This window comes from Artibeus jamaicensis, unplaced genomic scaffold (genome assembly GCF_021234435.1).
Source record: "Artibeus jamaicensis isolate MK-2021 breed Jamaican fruit bat unplaced genomic scaffold, CSHL_Jam_final contig_3126, whole genome shotgun sequence".
Taxonomy (NCBI): domain Eukaryota; kingdom Metazoa; phylum Chordata; class Mammalia; order Chiroptera; family Phyllostomidae; genus Artibeus; species Artibeus jamaicensis.
In genome coordinates, this window is record NW_026521723.1 from 5,405,404 (window position 1) to 5,432,472 (window position 27,069).

The window sequence follows — 27,069 nt, forward strand, 5'->3', positions numbered from 1 at the left end:
ATGGTGGCTTCCTGACCCTTGGATGGCAGCTATGACTCTGTCAGCAATGGACCCCTAATTCCACTATCCTAGTGTGAGAGAAGCAGTGGCATTCCTGTCAAGCCAAGTATCAGTATTATTCTGGAACTTATTCTGAAAGATTCAGCCATATGCCTCTAGCATGGTGATGAATATGTATCAAACTGAATCCATGAATTATAGCTCACCCTGCTTAAACTATCTAGAATGAGTCCTGCTAAATGAAGCCTGCACCCCAGTACAACAAACTGTAATAGCTCACTAAATCTATCACATCCTGTGATCACACACCCCCCAGTACAGAAACAGACCATAGATTCTTCAGCTAAGCACCAGATGAAGAATTTGGCTTCCATTTAGAGGACATGCTGCATGAAAAATATGTTTGCTTTTGTTTGTGTGTTATTGATTAATACAAGTAAAAATATAAGATTGCACTGTAAGTGCAGTGCCAGAGATAGGCATAAGGTGCAATATAGATATGGTACATAGTCAAGGGAGATTTTCTAGAGAAGTGATGTCTGAGATGAGTTTTAAAGTATGGGTAGGAGTGTGCCAGCAAAATTGCATATGAGCATGGGGAAAAGGCAGAGGATGTGCGTTAGGTCTAAAAAGTCAAGAAAGCACAGTACATTTACAGATCCAGGAATTGTTCAGGGTAGCTGAATTGTACAATCATAAGTAGGAGTGTTGAGAGATCATTTGGAAAGCAGAGACAAGATCATGAAGTAGGAGGAGCAATATAACTTCCACCTTTTCTTAAATCTAATAGGTCACTGATTTTAATACAGGAGGAAACACTGCATTAAATGTACTCATTTCTTTTACTTTTTTAAAATTTATTGATTTTGGAGAGAGAGATAATGGAAGGGAGAGGGGGGAGAGGGAGACAGGGGTGAGAGAAAGAGAGAGAGTGACATCCCCTTGTTTCATCCACCCATGCATTCATTGGTTGCTTCTTTTATGTGCCCTGACTGGAGATCAAACGCTCAACCATAGCATTTCAGAACAATGATCTAAACAACTGAACTGCCCGGCCAAGGCTGTACTCATTTTTTTAAAATATTAACTAAACTCTCTTTTCAATACCAAAATCAGAATTTGCATCTAAACCTTTCTGACAATATTGCCTATGAGAGCCTGGAGGGTCTAGAGATCTTTCTAAATCACTTCCCGTCATGTCATTTGGTAGTTGGTTATATTTAGCTTTTCACCAGTGTCTATGGTCTTGACTTCTTTTAAGATTGGTGGACAATTTCAAGCCATATCAAATTATGTTAAGATTCCCTCCTTTGTATTTCTTATTTTTTATTCCATTATAAAAGTACATATAGTGACATGTAATTTAGGTCAAATAACTTCTCCTAAAAGTTAGCCAGGAACTTTTTACAGGTTCATATTCCATAACTATATAATGGCCATATGTGAAAACAAATTAACCATACTAACTTCTCCCACTCTGAAAAGCCTGTGATCTGTTCCAAGAGATTTAGCAAGTTTAATACCCTTTAATTCCATCATCTGGTGTATGTGACAGGCAATCTTCTATGTACAGAAGTTATTTTCATTTCAATACTATATCATAAAGACATCTTCTGCAGACTTTCTAAGCAAAGAACTAGGAATCCAAATTTGAGGATAAATTGAACCACTTGTTATCAATGCAAAAATGCTCAGCTAAGAGACAACAGAATGAAGAGATACCATGATGCATCGCTTAGTTCATACATGTTTGATAGATGACAAGGGTCACAACTCTACAAGTCTTTCCTCTGCCTGAAACTTATAAGACATTTTGACTAAGAGTTTTACTATCTTAAGGAGAGGTAAAATGTAAAGGAAAAAACATATCTGAGACAAACTGGGGCCTAGAACAAGGTCCAATGTGTGCCCACTGCATACAACAGGAGAACTTCTTTCTTCTCTTCCAGAGCAGGAGATATGGAGTATGGGCAAGGCTGAAGAAAGAACATGACTTTGGATGAAAACTGAGGGTGGAAAAAGAGGAAAAGAAAACAGAACTATTTTGCTTTGGTAGTAGGAATAATTTTATTGAAAGAAAGGGAGGGGGGAAAGAAAAGTAAGAAAAGAAAGAAACTCACGCTCATAAAGGAGGGACATTCAAATATGCAAATGATCTGAGATCCCTTTAATCTCTAAAATATACCTAATCTTCCTTTTGAACTATCATCCTTATAAGTAGTGCTAGCAATTTATACTTGATTGTACTATTTTGATTTTTCTGGTTTATACTATCTCCATTCATTTTAAACATTTAACCTACCAGCATTTCATTTCCCTATCCACCTGCTTTAAAAATCTCCTTTGGATGATTCCATTTAGATACTTTAGATTTTTGCTCTGCCCAATTCTTATCCCTAAATTGACATCTAAATTATAGCATGTGGGGAGGTATGTGGCTCATGTAATCTCCAAAAAGCAGAGGCAGAAAGGCCCTCTGATCTTTGCTCTGCTGCCTCTGTCTCCATATCAAGATCATTTATCTACCACTTTAGCATGTGCCTTTCTGACATTTGTGGCTGACGCTGGGACACTGTAACTCAGAGGCTGGTCTGTACTGTGTAAGGATTCCACATCCCTGCCTGGCTGATTCAGTCCCATCTCTGCCCTCTCCAGTGTTATAGACACACACACACACACACACACACACACACACACACACATATCTGGCTCTGTCTACTCTGCAGCCTTTATCTAAAGCCACTTCCCCCCTTCTCCATAGTGACACCTCTCCTACAAACTGGCAAGCTCTCCAGCTAGCCTTTCAGGAAACAATTCTGGGTTCCCCTTCAAGAGGATGAGAAAATATGTAGATCTCAGCCACAATTTAAGAATAGAGAGCAATTTGGAAAACTTAAATTGTGGAATTTCTTCCACCACACCCCCCCTTTGCTGAGCGTTTGAGTATATTTTGATGCAGTCACTCACTGCATTGGGTGTGGGACAGGCTGTGGGGCATCTCCTTCCTGAGCTCCACATGTGAAGAAAGGCCCCTTGGCAGCTGACGTTTCCTCAACTGTTCTAACACTCAGACATCTGTTGTCCAGGCCAAAGCTGGCAGCTCCATCCTCCCTCCCTCCCTTCCTCCTTTTCACAACCTTTTGGACCCAGTAAGAGCTTTTCACCTCCTCTGAGTCATATCTTTGTAGTAGTTAGGAGGACATTAATAACTATAACAAATATACTTTGTAATGTTTATGACTTAACAAAAGTATCTCATTCATATTGTCACAGTTCTATGCATGTGTTCCTATCAGGTGCCTTCCTGTAGGGTCACACAATGACCAATTCTCTATTGTCACATGGTTCTGATCTTCTCTTGGTCCTTGAGGGATTCTACATATAAGGTTGCTAGGAAACATACAGGGTTATGGTGAAGACACAAATCATTGCCACTTGTGTCCCATTGGCCAGAACTCAGTAACACCTGAGTGATACCTGAAAGCCAGGGAGGCTGAGAACCATAAACTGGGTGGCTGTCTAATAGGAACGGTCAACTCTGGAAGAGCAAGCTTCGTGGCATAGGTCACAGGCAAAGGGAATTTTTTTCCTACAAATTCTGAGTCCTCTAGGCTCAGTTTTTTATATACTGAAGCAATTCCCATAAATTTTTTCTACAAAAGCTGCTCTTCCAATACATGTCTTGCCTTAAGTCTTATTTTGAATTTTAGAAGCTAATGATAACCCTTTTCCTAATGCATGTAATCTCATACATTAAGCATCCCTTGAAGCAAATAGATATTTCCAAGTACGTGGAACTGCAAAAAATTGTCAACCTAAACTGGGAGTAGAAGGGTGTATCTAAGAAAAAGGAGGGAAAGGAAATATTCTATTAATGGAAACATTATTTACTATATAAAATATTAGGCTAACACCAAAAAACAGGTGGTTTTTTGGGGAGACAATGTGTCTCCCCAAAATTCACATGCTGGAATCTTAATGTAAATGGAGCTAGAACGTGATTGTGTCAGTAGGTAAGGCCTTTTAGCAGGTCCTTAGACCACTCAGGTGGAGCTCTCATGAATGGATAAGTGTTCTTAGAAAAGAGATCCCACAGAGTTCTCTAGCCCTATCCATCATGTGAGGATACAAGAAGTCCAGGACCCATAAGAAGGTCCAGCCTTCAGAACTGTGAGCAGTAGATTTCTGTTGTGTATAAGCTACCCAGTCTGATATTTTGTGATAGCAGCCTGAACATATTAAGACAGCTGAATAGTGTCAAAAAGATGCTTTTGGACATAGTACATTAAAACCACTATTTGTCTAAAAAAAACGAAACATCAATGGCCAAACAACAGAGGGGTTGAAGAAATGGTCAAGAGAAATGGACAGGAACAGTGGGCATTACATTCTTACTGAGGTACATTTTTCCAAAGCCTAAATCCCACTTCTACCCCAAGAATAAATTTGCTACTTTGAGTTAGATAGTGACTCTTTCTGAACTTCATCCTGTTTAGAATGCAGGAGATTTGTAAGATAAGAGTCAGATCGTAGATGTAAATATTTTATCAGCCATTATTGACCAGTTTCACATCATTAGTTCCAAAGAATGTGGCTGTTGGTTAGTCCATTGCACCTTTTCCCAACATCAGATTCAGGTAGCACTATTAGCCAACCCAAAGGCCCCCAATGTGAAAAAGTGTAAGCAGTACCTGATACCAGTCTCTCCAGCTCTGCTCTTTCCTCACCAAACTCCGAAGTGCTAGATTCTTATGAGGAAAGATTGGGAGTGATCCAATGTCTTATATATCACTATCTACAAATCTTTACAACTTTGCCCTTCTACTTTAATCATAGGATTTTGGCCAACATTCTTTTTTTCTGTACTAAAACTTTTAGGACACTGGCTGCTATATATGAAGCACTCTGTAAATGTTATCTACTATTATTTTACACTCTTCAATGACAAGTACATTTTCAGCTTGTTACCTCAACATCTTATCTTATCATGTTTAAATGCCCATCTCTCTGCCAAAAATAATAATTAGTCATTGAGAATGATGACAATGCACATGATAAAAATGAAATCACAAGAGATCAAAAGAGATCATTCAGATTTTTGGTGGAGATTGTCTTGGACATTTCAAAAAAATAATATTAGAAATTCTGACCCTGAGTTTGATAAGTTATCAGAGAAAAAATTTAATGTTTGTGAAGAAAAACACCAGCTCTTAATAACCAATTTGACTTTACATTGCAGTTAGTTCAAATATCATTGTATAATGTACTTTGTCACAAAACATTCATTCCACTGACTGCAGTAAGATACAATTTGTCCTAATATAAGATTTATTATGTTAATGCTTTTTTTCTTACTAACAAAAAAATTTAACCAATTAGTCCAACTAATTCAGTAACAAATTCATTACAATAACAAAAAAAGGAATTAGTAGTAGTCAGGCATCATCAAAATCTTTTTTAAGTTTTTTGACAGTGTCAGCTGGAAGCAAAATTGGACTAAACAATTGAGTCCAAGGTTAGAGATTATGGTCAGGGTGCCACTTTAATGAAATTTTTATTATAAATGAAAGAGAATATAGATTTTTAACACAGATGAATAACCACTTCGACATTTAGACTCAAAAGGCTAAAGAAAAATATCCTTAACATTAACCTAACATGGTGACCCAGTACGCTTTCGTCATTATAATCCTCAGCTGTTAGCTGAGATATAGATTTTTGTACATGAGGGTATTGTTCTGTCTATGAAAGAAAGGCCTTTAGGAACATTTCAAATAATTTATTATAACAGCTTTCTGGTGAGGCTGTGGGTAGTGAGAATGTGGAGGTAGGGGGGATTTCTAAAGACTCTAAAATAACTTTTGATACTAAGAATGGTATAAAATAACCTGATTTGAACTTGGAATTTCCAGAAGGACTTCTTGTGGAAACAGTACTAAGTAGTACTAACTTTTCTCTCGAAGAATTTTACATTTAAATAAAAAGATCAAGGAAGCTGTTGGTGAGGTGAAGCAATATGGCTGCATATGAAAATGTGTGTATATATGTACACTGTGCATGTATAACTGTGTAAAGGTATGTTTTGGTGGGTGCACACAAGTGCATGACATAGGGGCTATGGAGCTGTCCAGATTCACCCTTCGGGACTCGGACATGCATGTTGTCAGCGTGAAAGGAGATTGGATGCAGACTACTCACAGCTCAGGTCTGTCTAGCAACTGCCCTCAGGGAATGGAAATGACTCATTCAAGTTTACACCTCATGCTGTGCAGTCCACCTCCAAAGACGACTCAACGTGGGTGTAAAAATGTTCCGCTTCAATTCTGAATGGCTCTAAAGACCCATCCCAGCTCCAGAGCTTCCTCTGGTATTAGCAGGAGCCTTTGCTGCATCTCCATTGCTTCCCTCACTCCCTTAGAGCAGCCCTTCTGGAGAGCATGCCCCAGTCAACTTCCTGAACACAAATCTTCATCTCCGAGTCTGTTTCCCAGGGAAGTGTGGACTAAGGCATTAAGCGTGTATTATTTAGCATCACTTTTAGCAAAGTGTTGGCTTACTGATTTATAAATGTTGAAGGGAGAGGAAAATGGGATGAATTCCTGACTATTTGTTGATGTAGTACTAGCAAGAAACTAAGATGGCAGTTTTTAATTTTGTTAATCTGATACCCTGTGTGTTTTATTTCATGAAGATTCCAAGATAATTGCCTAAATCAACCTAAAAGTCTGGGGGGTGTACTTTCAGTCCAGTTGTGCCCCTCATTCCTCCAACCCCCTTTCTTATTACCACTGCTACTTTTCACACAACTATTGGTGTTGTGTGATCCTTTGAGATTAGAACAGTTTCTATCAAGATCAAGCAAATAACACTGCAAGGAAGGACTGTGGAGATGTCAAAACAGTAGAGGACAAAATGTGGTGCTTTACATAAGCAGTGGGTGACAGGGAAGTCAGCAAGATGTAATCAGGGCATGTCAACCATGAAGTCTTGGTTGAGAGAAGGCACAACGTAGAGATCAAAGCAGGTAGGTGACTTCAAAGAGATCTAGAAGCACCACAGTCAAGGAACTGAGGTTCAGAGCTAAGTTTCCAACATAGTTCTGCTGGGAAGAGCGTGGCTCACGTTTGGTGGGAGAATAAGTACCTAAAACACAGCCACCATTTAACTCTCTCCCACATTCCTCGATATTTGGGTTTTCCACTACTTCCATTACATTTTTTCAGCATAGTAATAATCGCCTTTAAAAAAACGTTGACACTTTATAATTTTGGAGACTAGTCTTATGTTTTCATTGCTGATTGATCTCGGGGAATTGGGTGAGGCTGAACCCACAGGTGGAGATCAGAAAATCCCAGCTACTGAGAGAGAAAGCATGTGAGGAGCAAGCTAAGAAAATTATCATAATAGAACAGGGACAAGACCTGGGATAAACAAGAAATTGTCAGGCGTCAAGGGGAAAATGGCTGTTTGGAGGAGAAAGGGGGGGAAATCAGTGCTGCAGAAGAACTCTGAAAGACATTCTGGGAAGAAACTCTAGATACAGAGGAAAATGATAATGTGTACACTCCATTCAAATTGCTTGTACAAAATAACTTGGCCCACAAACATACAGAGAAGGCACATCCTTCTCTCACAGTGTGAACCCCTCACAGCTTTCCCTAAATGGTTAGAGTATATTCTACAAATGTATTCTCCAGCCTAAGGAGAATTAATCTCATTAGATTTTCCCCAGGGGTTCTGATAAAACCAAAAATTCTACTGAACCTAAATATATCTAAAGAGAGATAACTCCTGCCCCCTCATGTTATGTCAACTGCAGCAAGAAAACTTGGGAAAGCAATGTTTGAATATCTTGAAGAAAAGGTTACACTAATGTTTTATGGGAGGACATTATACAGAGGCCATTCCATCTAAGTATAACCAGAGGGCCCCACAAGGCCATCTTTGGAAAAGAAAAGCTAGCAGGCCAGAGAGAAAGGAGCTAATCAGGTCTCAGCAGGGAAGGGCTGGCCAAGACAGGGGTTGCCAGCCAGTGTCTACCCACAGGAGGGGGCAGGTCTCAGGGGCCAGTAATCAGGTTTCACACCTCAGTAACTGAACAGCATCTGTGATGTTGTCTAGTCTCTGCACGGCTGCATCTCGAACCAGTGCACCCAGCAAAGTCTTCATGTTGAAAATGCACTTGGAGAAGTAAGGGACATTCAGGGCCCGGTGTTCTGTTTCCTGCTTGGGGTGGTCCATGTTCAGAGCTTCTTCAATCTCATTTTTTAGGTGGTTCTGGTGTGATGACAGCAGCTAAAGCAAGATCTGCCTAGGAAAGGAAGTTGAAGAAGGGGCTAATAAGGCAAAAGCCCCTTATCAGGCTCTCTTTGCCAGAGCTACCTGGACCCCATACAGCATGACTGACTCTTGTTTTATGAGCCTTTATCCTCAGGACTAGAAAATTACTGGAGCCTCCCTGAAGGTGCAGAGGCTCTGGGAACTTACAAAATAGGACACACCAGACCAAAACGACTGGACCCTGCACCCAAAGAAAACAGAGAAACAAGCTGCACCCTATACAAGGCCAACTGCAACGTCCTGCTCTACAACCTCCCTGACTACCCGATAAAAGCTCAAAGCCCCCACCCTCAGTGCTGGTGTATCTCTCCCCACCCAAGCCCCTCTCCCCTTTTGGAGAGTGAATAAAAATCTTTACTCTCTGCAAAAAAAAGAAAGATAGTGATAGTAACTCGTGTGTTTTATACATTATGAAATTTGATCACACGTGATCTCACTTAGGAATGTCATGTACTATTATCATAACTTCACCGATATAAGATTGAAGCTGTTATATTCCAAAAGACATCTTGCCAGGAGGTACCAGATTCAGGACAGATTCCAGACTCCTAAATTAACTAACTCTCACCATATCATTCCATAGAACCTCTCTACACCCATACCACTTAGAGTCAGATACCCCTGAAATACTCAGTAAATGTTAATTAAAGGAAGAATCTGTGATTGGCATTGTTTACTAGTAACATGATATTTTCTGCCCCCTAGTGGTTTTCTAAACACAAGCACGTGAAGCCACCTTTTGGGGGCTCAGGTTCCAATTATAAATTATTAAATAAAGAGTTTAGAATAGACATTTTAGAAGAGTTTTCCTAGGTATAAAATTTAATGATTTTTTTCCCAGTAAATGATGCACAAGCCTCCACCGCCTGGCAGCCGACAAGGGCGTGTGAGTGCGGGGGGGGGGGGGGGGGGGACACAAATGATTTTCCATGTCAATTGCATCTAAAGGCTGCAACTGATGTTCGTTAAAGGATATTTGATGGTTCAAAACTTACCTATATTTCTATGTTTACTGCACTGGGCAGGTTGTTCTGTTGGTTGGAAAATTGTCCCATATGCCAAAAGGTTGCAGGTTTGATTCCCAGCCAGAGCATGTACCTAGGTTGCAGGTTCTATCCTTGGTCAGGGTGCATATGAGAGGCTTCCAATCGATCTCTCTCTCTCACATCAAAGTTTTTTTTTCCTCTCTTTCTCTCTGAAATCAATAGACATATCCTTGGGTGAGATATATATATGTATATATGTATATATGTATATATATATATATATATGTGTACAGATATATTCTACTACCTAAAAGATTCAGGTTGATGTTTTACAAAACTTATGAAATGGAGACTAATAAGTAACTTCAGTCATGTGAAGTATCTAAAATTTCAGAATAATTCAGCTCTATATGCAAACTAGACCATTTGTCTTCATTAAGAAGCAGAGGTCACTGGGAGTCATTTCATGGTATTTCCTTACCTGTGGTAGAGTATCATCCTGTTTGACAGTCACAAATCATTAGCTTTAGAAGAGATTCCAGAATGTTGCAGAAAATATGGTTTAGGGCGCACGAGGTTGTTTCAGTTTAATTGTTGCTCTTTGTTTCTGTTGACGAAAGTTTGTTCATCCCAATGAACACTAATAAGTCAAGGATAAAAATGTCTATTATTGGGGATGGTCCCAACTGCATGTTAGACTGAGTTCCTATTTACCCATAAATTAGGATTTCCTTTCAGTTTACTAATTACTGAGTATGTGTGATTGTACCACTCAAACTGATTTTTATATGCTATTGTATTTTCATATGCTCTCTTAAGTGTTGATGTACATACATTTGTCTTTAATAATCAGTTTTTCTCCTTCTTACAACTTGCTTTTTTCCAGCTGTCAACTACTATTATTTTATCCTGTTATTTTCACACATTCTTATATCTAATATGTTTACTACTGAAGTCTTAGATATTCATGAATAAATCTTTATTAATAATACATTAATCCATGTTCAATATTGTTCTTTTATAAGGTACCTTTAATTATTTATTTTATCTGAGAGCTTACCCATAAGTTACTGCTCTTCTACTTTAATTTCTGCTAATTGTTGTTTCCTAATCTAACTTGTATTTGTCTTCTATGTAGCTGTCTTGCTTATTTTGTTGACTTCTTTCTTATAATTTCTCAAATTAATAAACAATGTCTAAAATTTAGAAGAGAATAAAACTAAGTGGAAGCAAGATCAGGACCATAAATACTCTGCTGTGAAGTTAACCATGTAACCCTCTTTAGTAGAATAATTATAGCACAAAGTCGTAATCTGTCAACACAAAGAATAAAAATAGTCAATTTATAAGTCCAAATGATAATTTTCCTAGGACTCATAAGATCTTAAAGTATAAAAATGAATCTTTTAATACCTTCCTGAAAACTAAACTTAGTATGTAATTTAATCATTCATTCACAGGCATTTAAACCAATCTGAAAGCTAAAAACACAATGGGACAGAAATAGATGGCTTTTACAGTGTCACCAAGACAGAATCATTGTACTGCTTTACTTAGTCACTACTGAAATGAATTTCTCTATTATGTCAGAAACTGGGCCAAGGCACCATCATGCCACACATATGAATGAGTTGTCATCTTAAATTAATTCTCCTTCAGAGAATGCCTCCGAAATTTTGGGAAATCCATGAAGAATCAAAACACTTTATAAATATAAAACAACTGACAAGAGATTTGATTCCTCCAGCAATATAAAAGTTATAGAAATTAACCACAAGAGGATTTCTGACTAAAATATTTCAAGAGACTTTCTGATTGGAGAACTCATGGTATTAGAATTACTGCATTTATTTAAAAATAGGTAATAGCTATAACTAAGATATTTATTTAGAAGAAAATATCCTTTCTGCATAATTCTGAAAAATAAACTAAGAGATATTGCTGGTCAAATGAACATCTTAAGAGTTTATATGAAACCAAAAGGCAAATAAGTATTCCCAACTGTTCTAGAAATATGGTTCTAAAAATGTTCTTCATAATTTCTATTTTTTTGTTTATGTCAGAACAAGACCTGACTGAAGGCAAGTCAAGCCTTTGGCAAAGAACCCGTGAGTATCTGACACAGGAGGCTGTAAACTAGAGCATTCCTGGTCCCAACCCGTCTCCCCATCTGTACCCTCTGGACCTCACCTCATTTGCTCTGGTTAGTTGGTAATTCCCCCCATGTAGGTGCACATGTAACCCAACCCACCCCCACCCTCCAGGGTCTAATCCCTGGTAGCATAATAGATGGACCCAAATTTTACTTCCCAACATTATTTTGATAGAACCATGGATTTGTAAGCTGCTGTGGCTTATGCATAGAATAAACATATAATGTATCACAAAATCACATTCTTTGTGAGGGGGTAAAGGAGCTCAATATTGTTACTGTGTTAGTTAACTATTACTGCTGCAACAAATTACTACAAATTTAGTGACTTAAAAACCACAAATATACTTACCATATTACAGTTCTGGAGGTCTGAAGTCCAGAATCAGTCTCATTGAGCTAAATTCAAGGCATTACCAGCATTGGCCCTTTGTAGACATTCTGGGGGCAGAATCTGTTGCCTCACCCTTCGTACCTTTTAGGAGCCGCTGGAATTCCTTGACATACGGCCCCTTCTCATGTCACTTCAGCCTCAGTCTGCATCATCACATCTCCTACTACTAACTCTGACACTCCCGCCTCCTTCCCACAAGTACTCTTGTCATTACACTGGGCCGATCCAGATAATCCAAAATAACCTCTCCATCTTGGGATCCTTAAGGGAATCACATCTTTCAAGTCTTTTTACCATGGAAGGCAATAAACTCAGGGGATGAGGACACAGATGTCTTTCAGGGACAGTGTTCAGCTTACACGGTTATCATAGGTCAGAAGATATAAATTGGGACTATCCCCCAAGAATAAAACTGGACACCCTCACATTACCACCTGAGCTCTGCTTCCTGTCTTCCTTGCAACGCCACTGGGTGGGCTGGAATTTTCATGGAAAATTGTCTTCCACGAAACCAGTCCCTTGTACCAAAGCTTGGGGACCCCTGTTTTAGCCAACGCGATTCTTATCAATAGGATGGGCCCCACCCTTCCTAATGAGCAATCAGAGATAAAACAGACAGAACCGAACAGCTATCTCCATCTTCCCTCTGTTTTCTTGCCATTGCCCAGTCTGTTATGCTCTCCCTTTGCCCACCCAGAGTCTCATGCCTGTCATTTGAAACAACTCTCACTGTTCAAGGCCCATTCTGAAAGCCACTTCTGCCATGAAAACTACCCAGCTCAGACAAATGTGTCCCTTCCCTGCTCCTGTTTTGGCGTGGGTGGGTTATGACATTCCTACTGTACTTGTCACACCTACCAAATTTAATAGAAATACAATTGTGAAAGTGTCTTTTCTCTCCTACTAGAAGTAAGCTCTTGATGACAGAGACTGAACTGTAGGCCAAAGATAGCTGCCAGCATCCAAAACATGCAACAGAAACATGTCCTCACCCATATCCAGGCCGAGGTCTGTTAGTGCAGCCGCCCCAAGACAAATTCCCATCAGCTTATCTAGGCAACCAACCAAGTACATGAGTTACTTGATACGCAAGACAACTGAGGAGTGCTTTCTACTCACTAATGAGAAGAAACTTCTTTCAGACTGTGTTAAAGGCCACATTTTGATGCAACTGGATCTACTAGTCCAGGGGTCCCCAAACCGTCTCCCCATCCACAGACACCCTCAGTTTACATGATTCTTATCAATAGGATGGGCCCCACCCTGCCCCTGTATCTGGTTATCCTGGAGATTCACCACAGAAACAAAAAACACTTTCAGTAGAGTTTAATTATAAATTAAGTGCTTTCAGATGTTCATCAACAATCAAAACTCATTACAGTTAGTTTTTCTGGGGGTCCTTTTTGTTTTTTTTTAATGGCATTGAGATCTTTCTTTATCAAGTGTAAAGATACAAGCTGCTAGAATTCCACTTAGCTATTTCTTTAGAAACTGTGTAATTGTAGGGGTAATAACTGGAATCCACAAGAAGTTATGTTATTTGATAGACCCCAATCAAGACAATGTAGATACTGAAATAACCAAAAATAGCCCTTGCTACATTTGCTTCACCAGATGCCCCCATATCACAGAATTCCAATACTTTTAGCCAGATTTTAGTATACCAGAAGCTGGGAGGGTAGTAAACTTTGCTGAATGACTTATTGGGAAAGGGCTCTGGAAATCACCCAGACCACTTTTTTTTTCTTTCCATTATTAATCATTCCTAAGCTCATTCACAGCCCAGGAAAAGAAAGGCCAAAAATAGCCACTGAACCAAGCCTATTGTGAAGCAGCTGTCTTTGGTGCAAGAAAGCAAGCAGACAGTTGGGAGTCCAAGTGCAGAGAGTAAACAGAGGCTATATCAAAACAGCAATCATGCTAATCACCAATTTGTTAGCAAATGTGCTACACTTTGTATTTTCAAAGCATTGTGCCATTATTCATTAATTAATGAGCAATGATTACGATCACAGTGCCACATAAATTTATGTGCAAGATTTGAAAAGAGATTGTTTCATATCGTGTGCACTTAAAAAGTGAGAGGTTTCTTTCCTTTCTGTTCTTCTTTTTTCATGTGTTTCCCACTGAACAGGCTGTGCCATGTTCTCTGTGACTTTTCTGTTTTAACTTATGCTGTTCCTTCTCCCAGGAGCACTCTTTCCCAGGTAACTCCTGTCCATCTATTAGGTACCAGCTTAAACACGGCTTTCTCCTGAGATCACTCCCCAGCCCTGCTCAGCTATTTTAAGGACTGCCAAAGACCTCTTCATAGAGCCTTTCACCTTCTATTCAACTGCCATTCTGGACCATTGGTTCTTTAAGGGCAGAAGCCTCGTATGTGCTGTTCACTGGCGCAGTTCCCTAGCACAGTGATTAACACATGGCGGTCACCCCATAACTGTTTCTGAAGTGAACAAGAGAATCTCCCATGAGAGAGAGCTAAAAAACAGGCTGTTTTGCTAACATGAGTCCCCACCCTACAAGAATGAATCCGCTCAGCATTCTAGATGCTCTATCTCAGTTAGTGCTCACTGCGTCACTTTGAGGCGGGTACCACATGGGAAAGTAAAGTGACAGTCATTGGCCCGTGATCACACTGCCGGTCAGCAGTGAAACTGAGGCTGAGTCACAGGTTCCCTCAATCCCGACCTCCACCTCTCCAACAGGAGTGAGGAAGACAGCAGTTGTCCCCTGGAGTCTAAGAAGTGGTCTGACACTTGCAGCTACATCTCCCTGTTACCACACACTGGACTGAACTGAGCGGGCAGCCCGTGCTTGCCTCCTGTCGCACATGCACAGCCTCACAGACCACCAGATGAGGCCACTCCAAGGCCATGAGACAAAACAAGGCCACTTCACAATTTTGCCTAAACACAGACCAAAAACTATGGTCACAGAGAAAAACTCACAAAATACCAAACAGCCTCCTCTCCTGGACAGTATGAGTCTCTGCTGCTTCTTTGCTGATCATAGAATTACCTTTGCTTCCTAGAGAGAACCTCTGCTTCCTGCGACTCCCCTCAAAACCACACATCAAAGCCTAAGCCCTATTATAACCCTTTTAACACCCTCCTACTGAAATGTGCCACTGTTCCCACTGCGCATGCTCACCCTCGCTGCCGCGAGTAACAAACTCCAGGCCTATTCCTGGTGGTCTCTGGCTGGAGAACACTGATGGTGAGTTAGGCAGGACCATCCATGGGGTTGGAGAAAGAAAATGCCAGAACTTTCATTTCTAAATTTTTATTTAAAAGAATAAGGAAAGTAACCCTAATCAACAGTTAACAGCTTATAAACCCAGCTCTCTTCCTTTACTTTCTGTGAGATGGCCACAAATAAGGTCTAAAAAATAACTAAAGGGTCACAAAAGGTCAAATAGTATATGACTCCACTTATATAAGATAACCAGAGCGGTCAAAACTATGGAAACAGAAAGTAAAATGGGGCGGGATGGGGAAGGAATGAGGAGCTGTTGTGCCACAGGAACAGAGTTTCAGTTTTGCAAGCTGAAAAAGTGCTAGAGACCTATTATACGATAATGTAAATATAGTCAACACCACCGAACTGCACACTTAAAAATGATATCAATAGTAAATTCTATGTGGTTTTTTTATGACAATTACAGAAAAGAAACTACAGAGAAGAATATCAGTTTCTCCAGAAGATGGGACAGCCATAGTCTTTCTCCTCCTGGACACGACAACTCACTGCTGTTGATGTGTTCAGTTAAGTGAATTTATGGATTATAGTAGCTTAAGTATAATGTGTAAACTATTTTGTGATGATATAAGGAGTATCCAAGGAAATTTTTATCCAAACATAACAATGGTTCTCAATCTTGACTGTATGTGAGAATAACCTGGGATGTTTTTGAAAAATTCCACCTGCTGAGTCCCCCTGCTTATCAGTTAAATCAGAAACATCATTAAACCAGAATCCTGTAGGTGTGGAGCCTAGACACTCACTTTTTGTTTGTTTGGAGGTTGGTGTTTTGGAGAAGCGGATTTGTTTTACTTGATACTTAGTGTTCCAAGTGGTTCTAACAAGTAGCCAGCAGGCAAGAGCCAGTGAAAAAAGAGGTCCCCTGGTTACCTCAGGACAAAGCACTTGAGGGTTTTAACTTAAACTCTCAAGGTATGAGGGACATTGTTCTTTTACAACTGACAAGTTTGCCTAATTTATTGACCTCTTCGGCAATGAAAAATTGCTATGAATAGCACACTACTTAGCAGGTTTTTAGAAAAAATATGTAACTGTTATCTTTCCTTTTGAGGAAAAAGTAACACTTTAATAATTAGTGAAATAATTGCCAGGTTTCAAATAAAAGGTGATATAGAGAAGGAATTTTGAAAATGTGGGTTGGAGACAGTTCCATCATTTTGTTGCTGAAAAAGTGATAGCATCATAGCTGTCTAATAGAAAACTTGAAAACAAAGCTTTCTAACCCATTTAAAAAGTATTTTAGTAAATTTGGAGCCCAGTGTTAAAAATATAAAACATTCATATTCATTCATAAGAAAACTTGGTTGTCATGAATGAGTATGGTAATTTATTGTACAAATTTCAACTAAAACTTTTTGGACAGAATTTTTAAAATTGGCATCACAATTAAAATTCCTTAGCCATTTATACTTTTTTTCATTTTAATCTGTATATCTTTGTGAGATTCCTCCTGTCCCCAGGAAGACAGAATTAAAATAAAATACACAACCAGAATTTTGAACGGCTATAAAAGAAAATGCTGGGATCCAAGATGGTGGAGGACTGAGTGGAAATCACACTAACCTCCTCCCAGGACCAATCTGGAATTGGAACTAAACTGTGGAAAAATCATCCAGAATAAACAACTGCACAATAGCAGGAGAGAAGCCTTATAATCATGAACAGACAGAAGAAACAGCTTCAACAAAATGTGGCTGGTAAGGAGTGTGGAGGGAACATGAGAGGGCTGGCTGGGCTCCCATGGGCAGCAGCTTAAGTGCTGGAGGGATACCTCAGCATTGGGGGAAGATTTCCCTAAGCATGGGGTCTAAACCCTAAGCTGGCCTCCCCAACCCACAGCACCAGAGCCCAAAAACTACACAGATTACAACCAGCTGCAAAGAGCAGCAGGGTTTCTTTCTACCAGAGACAGATGGCTAGAAACTCAAAGAGCCATTTGAAGGACCAACACATAAACTTTCACAGGCAGCCATTTATGCTGGGCTCCAGCAAATATGGAGGCAGAGTGGACTAAACTGTGCCTCCCCACTTGAGGAGAGAGTGGGGATGGAGGCTTTGGGAAGAGAACTGAGAGAGCAGCTGCCAGGATCCCAGTGCTAAATCATCCCCCATACTGCAGCAGCCATCCTGTTCAAGCAAACCACTCCCCTCCAAGAGGCAGCAGCCTAAGGGAAGCAATAGCCCTGCCCCCAAAAGATACTCTGCTCCACCTGTGGTGCTTAAGCCTGACTGCTGAGTGCAGAGTGACTAGATTAACAACTGAAGGAGAAAGCCACAGACAGTAGATCCCTCGCAATCTCAAACAGTTTCCCTAAGGTCAGACTGAGACACCATCTGACACCATCAGAGGTGGATCCAGAAAGAAAAATCAGTGGTAAATACTAGATGCTCCCAGGACTAAATCCACAGTGGTCTTTTCCGTGATTTTCAATATTTTCTTTTCTGCACAGTTTTTTAACATTCATTTCTTGTCCTTCAAATTTGTGCATATTAAGCCAATAGATTTTATATTATACTTTATTTCAGTTCTTATATTTTGCTTATCCCTTCTCTTACCCCATTTTACCTTCTTCTTTCCTCATATTATCTTTGTCTTAAATTTTGTTTTCTCTCTTGCTACCACTTGTTTCCATTCTGCACTCCTACTATTTCTCCTCAATCCAGCCTCTCAAACCTAATTTTCCTGCTAATGGTCCTCTCATATTCTTTTTCCTTCTCTTAAAATATCTGCATTCTCTCTTCGCCTTTAGCAATTCTTGCTCATTGGTTGTAGATAGGGTAGTTTTTTGGTTGTAGATAGGGTGCATTTTTTTTCAATTTTATCTCTAGATATTCACTATTCTTGTATTTCAAATCTCAAATTTTATCATTTCCCAATTCTACTCCATTCTACATTTGACCTGCTCATTCTTTATTTTTATCTCAATTTTTAAATTTTCCCTGCCTTAGCTTGTACTTTTTTCTTTTCTATTTTTTTCTTTTATCCTGCTCTTCTTTCCATCTCAAATTTTAATTTTTCCCTTTCTTAGCCTGATTTTTGTTCCTCACTCTTAGTATTCCCTCTCCCTCTATCATCTGAAAATCACTTCCCATTCCTCTACGCATCTCCTGAGCTTTTCTTTCTTTCCTTTTTCCATCTTATTTCCATCCCACCTATATTAAATCTTAGCTCATTTGTTGTTGAAAGTGTGGTGGTGGATCTTTTTCTCCAATATGGGTTCCTGGCTTTCTTTTATTATTTATTTACTTTTCTTTCCTCTTCCTTTGTCTCACTCACTTTATTTTATTTTCTTTCCTTTTCTGTTTAAACCTAACACTATATGCTTTCTTTCTCTTACTCCATTCCACCTTCTTCATTTCCTTCTTTATTTATGATGTAAATTTTACTTTCTCTCTTTGCATTGTTCCAATTCCCTATGCTTATTAGTAACCTCCCACTACTCTCTCAAAAACATTTTCTTTCAATAGGTGATTTCATATCCATTCTCTTTTCTTATAATAGTCTCAGTCTCTTTACACCATTATTAATACTGGTTTATTTGCTATTGATACTGGGATTGTGGGTGGGAGTTATTTGGGGGTGGGGGGATGCTGTTCCTGGTCTGTGTGGTTTTATTCTGGCAGCACCTGCAGAAGAGCACACAAGATGTGGTGTGTAGAGAGAACCACAGTCAGCCAGCTAGGAGGAAGGACCCACCAAAGAATGACACAACAACAATTAAAATGCAATTATATCCAGAGAGCTAACATAAATGGCATAATGGGCATCTCAAGAACATCAAGTTCAGGAGATAGAAGAGACTGCACCACTGAATTCCACAGATCTCCTACCATAAAAGTTTATACCACAAAGTTAGGGAATCTAAGCAGATCAATTTTAGAAACAGAAACAAACAAGAAGAGTCTCCCCTAAAATGGGATGAGAAAGAAAAAAAAACAATCAAAAGGAAAGAAAGAATTCCCAGAACAAGTACTAAATGAAATAGAGGCAAGTAAAGTATTGGACACTGAGTTCAGAACAATGATTGTAAGGAAGCTCAGTGAGTTCAGTGAGAATTACAAAGAACTAGAGGGAAGGTATAAGAAACTTAGTGTGAACTACATCATCATGAAAAAAGACATAGAAACTATCAACAAGAGTCAGGAGAAAATGAAGAATACAATTTCTGAATTAAATAACACAGTAGAAGGAATTAAAAGCAGCCTAGATGAAAGAAAGGATTGAATTAGCAAGCTGAATGACAAAGTAGAAAAAAATTCCCAGAAGAGCAAGAAAAGAAAAAAAGACTCAAAAAGAATGAAGAGGAGCCTTGGCTGGTGTGGCTTAATTGACTGAGTGCCAGCCTGTGAACCAAGGAGTCACCAGTTTAATTCCCAGTTGCAAGCTAGGTCTCCAGTTGGGGGTGTGCAAGAGGCAACCACACATGGGTGTTTCTCTCCCTCTCTTTCTCCCTCCCTTCGCCGCTAAAAAGAAATAAATAAAATATTTTTTAAAAAAGACTGAACAGGGGTTAAGGGAGCTATAGAAAAACATGCAACATAAGAATATCTGTGTAATAGGGATACCAGAAGAAGAAGAGCAAGGGATAGAAAACCTGTTTTTAAAAGTAATGATGAAAAACTTCCCTAATTTGATGAGAGAAAAAAATTACACAAGTCCGGGAAGCACAGAGGGGCCCAGTCAAAATGAATGCAGAGGCCTACTCAGAGATACATCATAATTAAAATGGCAGAATTCAAATACAAAGAGAGAATCTTAAAGGCTGCAAGGGAGAAAGAGCTAGTAACATACAAGGGAGCCCTGATAAGACTAGCAGCTGACTTCTCAACAGAAACACTACAAGCCAGAAGGGAATGGCAAAGATATTCCAAGTCATGAAAAGCAAAGGCCTGCAACCAAGACTACTCTACCCAGCAAGGCTCTCAATTAAAATGGAAGGCCAAAAAATAAGCTTCCCAGATAAAAGAAGTCTGAAAGAATGCACCTCCACCAAACTGGCATTGCAAGATATGCTAAAGGGACTGTTTTGAGAAGATGAAGGTATAGAGTGAGAGAGAGAGGAACACAGGTACCAAAGGGGAAAATGGCAATGTATAAGTACCTATCAATAACAGTCTTAAATGTAAATGAATTAAATGCTCCAATCAAAAGACATAGGGTACCTGAATGGATAAGAAAGCATGACCTGCACATATGCTGCCTACAAGAGACCCACCTCAGAACAAAAGATCTACACAGACTGAAAGTGAAGGGCTGGGAACAAATATTCCAAGCAAATGGACAGGAAAAAAAAGCTGAGGTAGCAATACTCATATTAAACAAAATAGATTTCAAAACTAATACCATAAAGAGAGACCCAGAAGGTCACTTCATAATACTCAAGGGAAGAATCCATCAAGAAGATATAAACATTTTAAACATATATGCATCCAACATAGGAGCACTCAAATATATAAGGAAAATCATGGAGGACTTCAAGAAAGATATAGACAGCAACACACTTATAGTAGGGGATTTTAACATCCCACTGTCAACAATGAATACATCTTCCAAACAAAGAATCAACAAGGATATTGTGGCACTGAATGATGCGCTAGATCAAATGGACTTAATTGATATATATAGAAACATTTTCCTCAAGGAGGCAAACTACATTCTTCTCAGATGTACATGGAATATTTTCAAAGACCACATGGCAGGACACAAAACAAACATCAACAAATTCAAGAAAATTGAAATAATATCAAGTATTTTTGGGGGTGACAATGACTTAAAACTAGAAACCATTCTCAAGGAAAAAACTCAAAAGCAGTCAAATTCATGTAAATTGAATAACATGTTATTAAAAAATGAATGGGTTAACAATGAGATCAAGGAAGAAATAAAAAATTTCTGGAAACAAATAAAAATGAACATACAACAGCCCAAAACCTATGGGACACAGCGAAGGCGGTCCTGAGAGGGAAGTTCATAGCAATACAGGCCTACCCAATAAATATAGAAACATTTCAAACAAACAACCTAACACTACCTATACAAGAACTGAAGGAACAAAACAAACAAAGCACAGAGTTAGTAGAAGGAAGGAAATAAGCAAGACCAGAGCAGAATTAAATGACATACAGACAAAAAGAACAATTCAAAGGATCAATAAACTGAGGAGCTGGTTCTTTGATAAAATAAACAAAATTGGCAAGCCTTTAACCAGACTCATTAAGATAAAAAGAGAGAGGACCCAAATAAACAAAATCAGAAATTAAAGAAGTTATACCTGATAACACAGAAATACAAAAGATTGTAAGAAATTACTACAAACAACTATATTCCAAGAAATTTGAAAACTTGAGTGAAATGGACAAATTTCTAGAAACATATAATCTTCCAAAACTGAATCAAGAAGAAAGCCTGAACAGACTGAAAACAGCTGGTAAAAATTGAAGCAGTAACCAAAAAACTCCTGGCACACAAAAGCCCTGGACCAGATGGTTTCATAGGAGAATTCTACAAAACATTTAAGGGAGAGCTAACCCCTACCCTTCACAGACTATTCCAAAAAATCCAGGAAGAAGGAAATCTCCCAAACTCTTTTTCTGAGGCCAGCATCATCCTAATCCCAAAACCATATAAAGACACAACAAAGAAAGAAAACTTCAGCCCAATATTGCTGATGAACATAGACGCTAAAATCTTCAACAAAATATTGGCAAAACTCATCCAGCAATTCACTAAAAAGATCATACACCACAAACAAGTGGGATTCATCCCAATGATGCAAGGACAGTACAACAGTACAACACTCACACATCAATAAACTTAATACATCACATAAAAAAGGAAAGGTAAAACTCACATGATCATATCAATAGATGTGAAAAGAGCATTTGATAAGGTACAGCACCCATCTATGGTAAAAATACTCAGCAAAGTGGGAGTAGAGGGAGCATACTTCAACATGATAAAGGCCATATATGAGAGACCTACAGCCAACATCATACTCAACGGGCAAAAACTAAAATCTTTCCCCCTAAGGTCAGGGACAAGAAAAGGTTGCCCACCTTCACCACTTCTATTCAACTTAATATTGGAAGTCCTAGCTACAATGATCGGACAAGGAAAAGAAATAAAAGGCATCCAAATAGGAAAGGAGAAAGTAAAACTGTCACTATTTGCAGATGACATGATAGTGTACATAGAAAATTCTATAGACACCACCAGAAAACTGTTTGACCTAATAAGTGAGTTTAGCAAAATGGCAGGATACAACATAATCAACTAAACAAACATGGGATCAAAATAGAACCAGAGACATGAGACTAAAGAACAATTTGACAGTGACCAGAGGAGATGGGGAAGGGAGATAACAGGGGAAAGATGGGAAAGGGTGAAGTCAAGGAACATGTATAAAGGATCTATGGACAAGGACAATGGGGGCAAGAATTGAAGGTGGGAGCCAGAGGATTGGCAGGGTAGGAGAAAGCAATGGGGGGGAAATGGGGACAACTATAATTGAACAACAATAAAAAAATTGATTTAAAAAAATTTTTTTTAAAAATGCTGAAAAATTTTCAAAAACAATAAAGCATATATAATACTAATGTTCTTATTATACATATCAATATACCCTCAAAAGTAAAATAAAATACATTATATTTAAATATTTATATTTTAAAGTCCATTTTGGAATGTACTTTATAAGACACAATACATTAATTTATGTAATTCATAAATATACATTGAGCTGCACTAAAAAATATTGGTATTGGGAAGCTTATGGTCAAAAAAGGTTAGTGTCGTTGTAATGTGCACAGACCCATTATAACATCCAACGGCTGGAAACATGCTCTCTGGCTGTTCCCACCGCCCTACCCTTGCCTCCAGGGCACATTAAGAATCCAACCCTATCTCTGCCTTCAAGTACTTCACAGCCAATAAAAAGGGATAAATCTTTGAACTGAAGGCTGAACTCAACAATGAAAAGAAAGAAAAGAGGAAGGAGACTGTGAAGAAAGTGATCGCTGTATGATGTGGGGAAGGGTGTTAGCTTTCTTTTCCAGGCGTATCATATCTCTACTTGATGAGCTATGCCAAGAGTCAGCCAGACATGGCCATTATAGCTGTCAACAGCTTTGCGAAGGACTGTGAAGATCCCAATCCTCTGATTCTAGCCTTGGCACTGGAACCATGGGGTGCAACTGGGTGAACAGGGTACAGAATATCTCTGTGAGCCCCCCCATAAGTGTTGGAAGGATGAATATCCTTATGTTCAAAAAACAGCAGCCGTCTGCATGGCAAAATTCCGTATCAGTGTCCAAATTGTAGAAGATCAGGAATTTCTGGATTCTCTGCAGGATCTCATAGAAGATTCCAATTCAGTGGTGATGGCTAGTATTGTTAACAGTGTTATCTAAAATCAGTGAATCTCACCCAAAGAACAACTTACTGGATCAGAACCCACAGAACATTAACAAGCTGACACCTCTGAATGACTGCACTGGATGGGGACAGATCTTCATCTTGGACTGCCTGTCCAATTGTACAGAATTAACCCATTGGGGAGCCCAGATTCTGTTATTGAAACAAGCCCCCTCTCCCAGGGTCTTTCTCTACTATGGCGCTTCTTGCTTGCTGCCAGGTGTTACACATTGTGGCTCTCAATGCCAGAGTTTGGTAAAAAGGAAAGGAACCATTCATTCAAAAGTTATACAAGTGTAGAGTAATGGCAGAATGTCACCATTAAATCTCAAAGTCCCTTTAAAACACCCACAAACATATACACAGTCCTGCCTCCCCTTGTTAAACCAGGGGTACTGCATCTCAGGAAAAGAAATAGAAGTCCGTAGCTTGGCTAGACTCCTGGTTCCTTCCAGTAATCCATGCTCAGCTGGCAGGTCTCCTGCAGTCCCCACTACCATCAGCTGTATCACTGTGATCTCCAGTTCTTAACCCAAAACCATGCGGCACCTCCTCATGGCCCACCAGCGCAAATCCTTTACCCTTTTTCTTCCTGAATGGTCTCGCATCATCACTCATTGTCTCCCTTGTGGCAGCCTACCTTTTTAAATCCCAGCCTGGAACCTCCTCCCTAACCCCATCTCCCACTCCTCCCACAATTGGCTACAACTGCAAGCACACCTGTATTCTCTGCCTTTTTTTACCCAGTTAGTCCAGGCAAGCGTGGCCCCAAGGTATGGAGCAAACAATCTCCAAACTCTTGCAAAGGTGCTGTAGCAAGGAGAGCTGCCTCCCAGTTACATCATAGGTCAAAGTAATGCCTACTTCCCTAGCTGATATGCAAAATAACCATTTCGTATATACATAGCCTGCTTTTGATATGCAAAATAACCATTTTTGCATATATGTATGAAGTTAGCCTGCCGTTGGTATGCCACATAACTCTCAATGGCCCTGCTCCATGTCTCCCACCCCCCAGGCAAGCTCGTGGTGGTGGGGCCTCTCAGCCTACACCCGGTTACACAATTACAACCCTAAAGATGACAGGGAGGCTCAGAGCATCTCTGAGTGGGTAACTCGCCAGCTGTCTCATGCCAGCTCAGCAGTGGTGCCTTCAGCAATAAAAGTCCTAATGAAATTTCTAGAGCTGTTACCCAGCAACTCTGCTTACTGCTGCAGTGGAGCTGTTTCTCTGGAAACCATCAGAAACACAGGAACTGGTCCAGCAGGTCTTGAGTTTGGCCACACAGGATTCTGATAATTCTGACTTTCAACAGAGGGGCTATATTTATTGGCAGCTTCTCTCAACAAACACTGTCACAGCCAAAAAACTAGTCTTGTCTACGAAGCCACTGATATCTGAGGAGACAGATGTTTGAGCCAACACTGCTGGGTGAGCTTATATGCCACACTGAGTGAGCTTATATGGCCTCTGGGTATCGCAAGCCTCCCAATGCTTTTGTGGAAGGAAGTCATGGAATCCATTGGAAACAATTGCTAATACATCGGGGGAGTGCTGATGTCAGTTACAACCTTGTTGGCACCACCACTGCCACCAACCTGAAACAGCCTCCGATTTCTCTCAAGGTAACCTTCTGGGGGACCTTTTAAACCTTGACCCCATTTTCCCAGTCAGTGTGCCACAGGTATCCTCCCTGCAGGCAGGTAGGTGGGAGCAGTGGCTCTCTTAGGAAGGGGACTAGATAATCCCGAGGGGCAATCCTTCGTCCCATCATCAGTGCCTGCAGCCTTTGCTCCTTCACCTACTGCTGCTGTGGTCAGCCGTCGTCTGAATGATCTCTTTGAACTCTACAGGCTAGGCATGGCACTGGTAGATTTGTGGCTCCTAAGGTTGACTGGCTGCCTGCAGTGAAGGATAACGACTTGAATATTTCCAGAAAATTTACTCATTGCCAAGGGTACATCTATGTAGAAATGAACTTCACCAGCTAAGCTCTGTAGCACATGACAGACTTTGCAATCCAGTTTAACAAGAATAGCTTTGGGTCATCCCCAGCACTCCTCTGGCCATTCATACACCACTGACACCAAACCAGAGCGTTGATGTCTCCCTGTCTCTCTATCCCCTGGGCCTGGTTGTGAAGATGGAACCTCCAATAACCTGCAGATGCCTGTGAAAAACAATATTAATGTCTTCTACTTCAACCACCTCATCCCACTCAGCGTGCTCTTTGTAGAAGACGGCAAAATGGAAAGCTAGGTCTTCCTTGCAACATGGAAGGATATTCCCAATGAAAATGAACTTCAGCTTCAGCTTAAGAAATGTCATTTAAATGCTGATGTTGTTTCCAGCAAGTTGCAAAACAACAATGTTTATACAATTGCCAAAAGGAATGCAGAGGGGCACGCTCTACCAATCTTTTAAGCTCACTAATGGCATTTGGATCCTGGCTAAGATACATATCCAGCCAGGAAACCCCATTTACTCTGTTGCCAAAGTGCAGAGCTCCTGCAGTCTCTCAGTACATCTATCAGGTCTATGAAAACATTTTGAAAAACTAAAACTAGTAGACTGGTCTGGTGCCCTCCGGCCACCCTGTGATCAGTGCAAGCCAAGAACTCTTAACCAGAAGAAATTGTATTGCTGTGTAGAAAATCTGGACCCAAATACACTGAGGTCACCTGCCAAGGTAGGGACTAGTCTAACCTGTGCTAACATCAGGACACAACCTGTTGGACATTTGTAACCACGGCTTCAATCACTTCCTACCTGCTGCTGCTCTCTGCCCTTACTTGTGGGCTTCTCCATATTGTACCAGTGGCTGGCATTTTTTAGTATAGTTTGATGTTTTGTAACTGAGAGCACATTTCAAAAGGAGAACACGACAAAAATATTAAAGAAAAAGTGTCACTGGAAAAAAATAAAAGATGAGAGAACAGAGCACTGGGCTATACTTCTTCCTCCTCAAAAGTTTATTATTCCTAAACCATTATAATTAATACTTTCACAACATTAGCTATTTATGCAGAGCAAATGATAATAAGTATTATTTATATTGTTTAAGGCTCTAAGACTATCAGAAGGAGGATTATATTACATAATGTATTTATAGTTATTTGTTATATATTATATGTTAATTTATAATTATATATTACATTATATATTTTGTTATATAATAAAATTCAAAGCTGGTGCTTGAGAAAATATGAGTTGGGTGTCAATAAAGCTGATTGGTCTAAAATAGCATTGCTAGTAAGATAACAAAAAAAAGAAAAGATTTGAACTTTGAAAGTCTAAGAATATTCAATGTAACCAATAACATTTGAAATGTATTTTATTGTTTTCATCCTACGTAGAAGTCAAAAATATTCTTCCTATTACTGGAGTTCCCAAACTGCTTCTTCTGGTTGACTGTGTTGTGCAAAATATTACTAAATTCTCCTTCTTCATGGTATACCAGGTGAAGCCAAAGTAGTTTTACAGGTGTTCGTATGAAAAACAACACAATAATTAGTAACT

At 39.5% G+C, this 27,069-nt stretch overlaps 1 pseudogene; it reads left to right on the forward strand.

Moving 5' to 3' along the window:
* Positions 1 to 6,117: 6,117 nt before the first annotated feature.
* On the forward strand, positions 6,118 to 26,111 carry LOC119051906 (AP-1 complex subunit beta-1-like; annotated as a pseudogene).
* Positions 26,112 to 27,069: the final 958 nt, after the last annotated feature.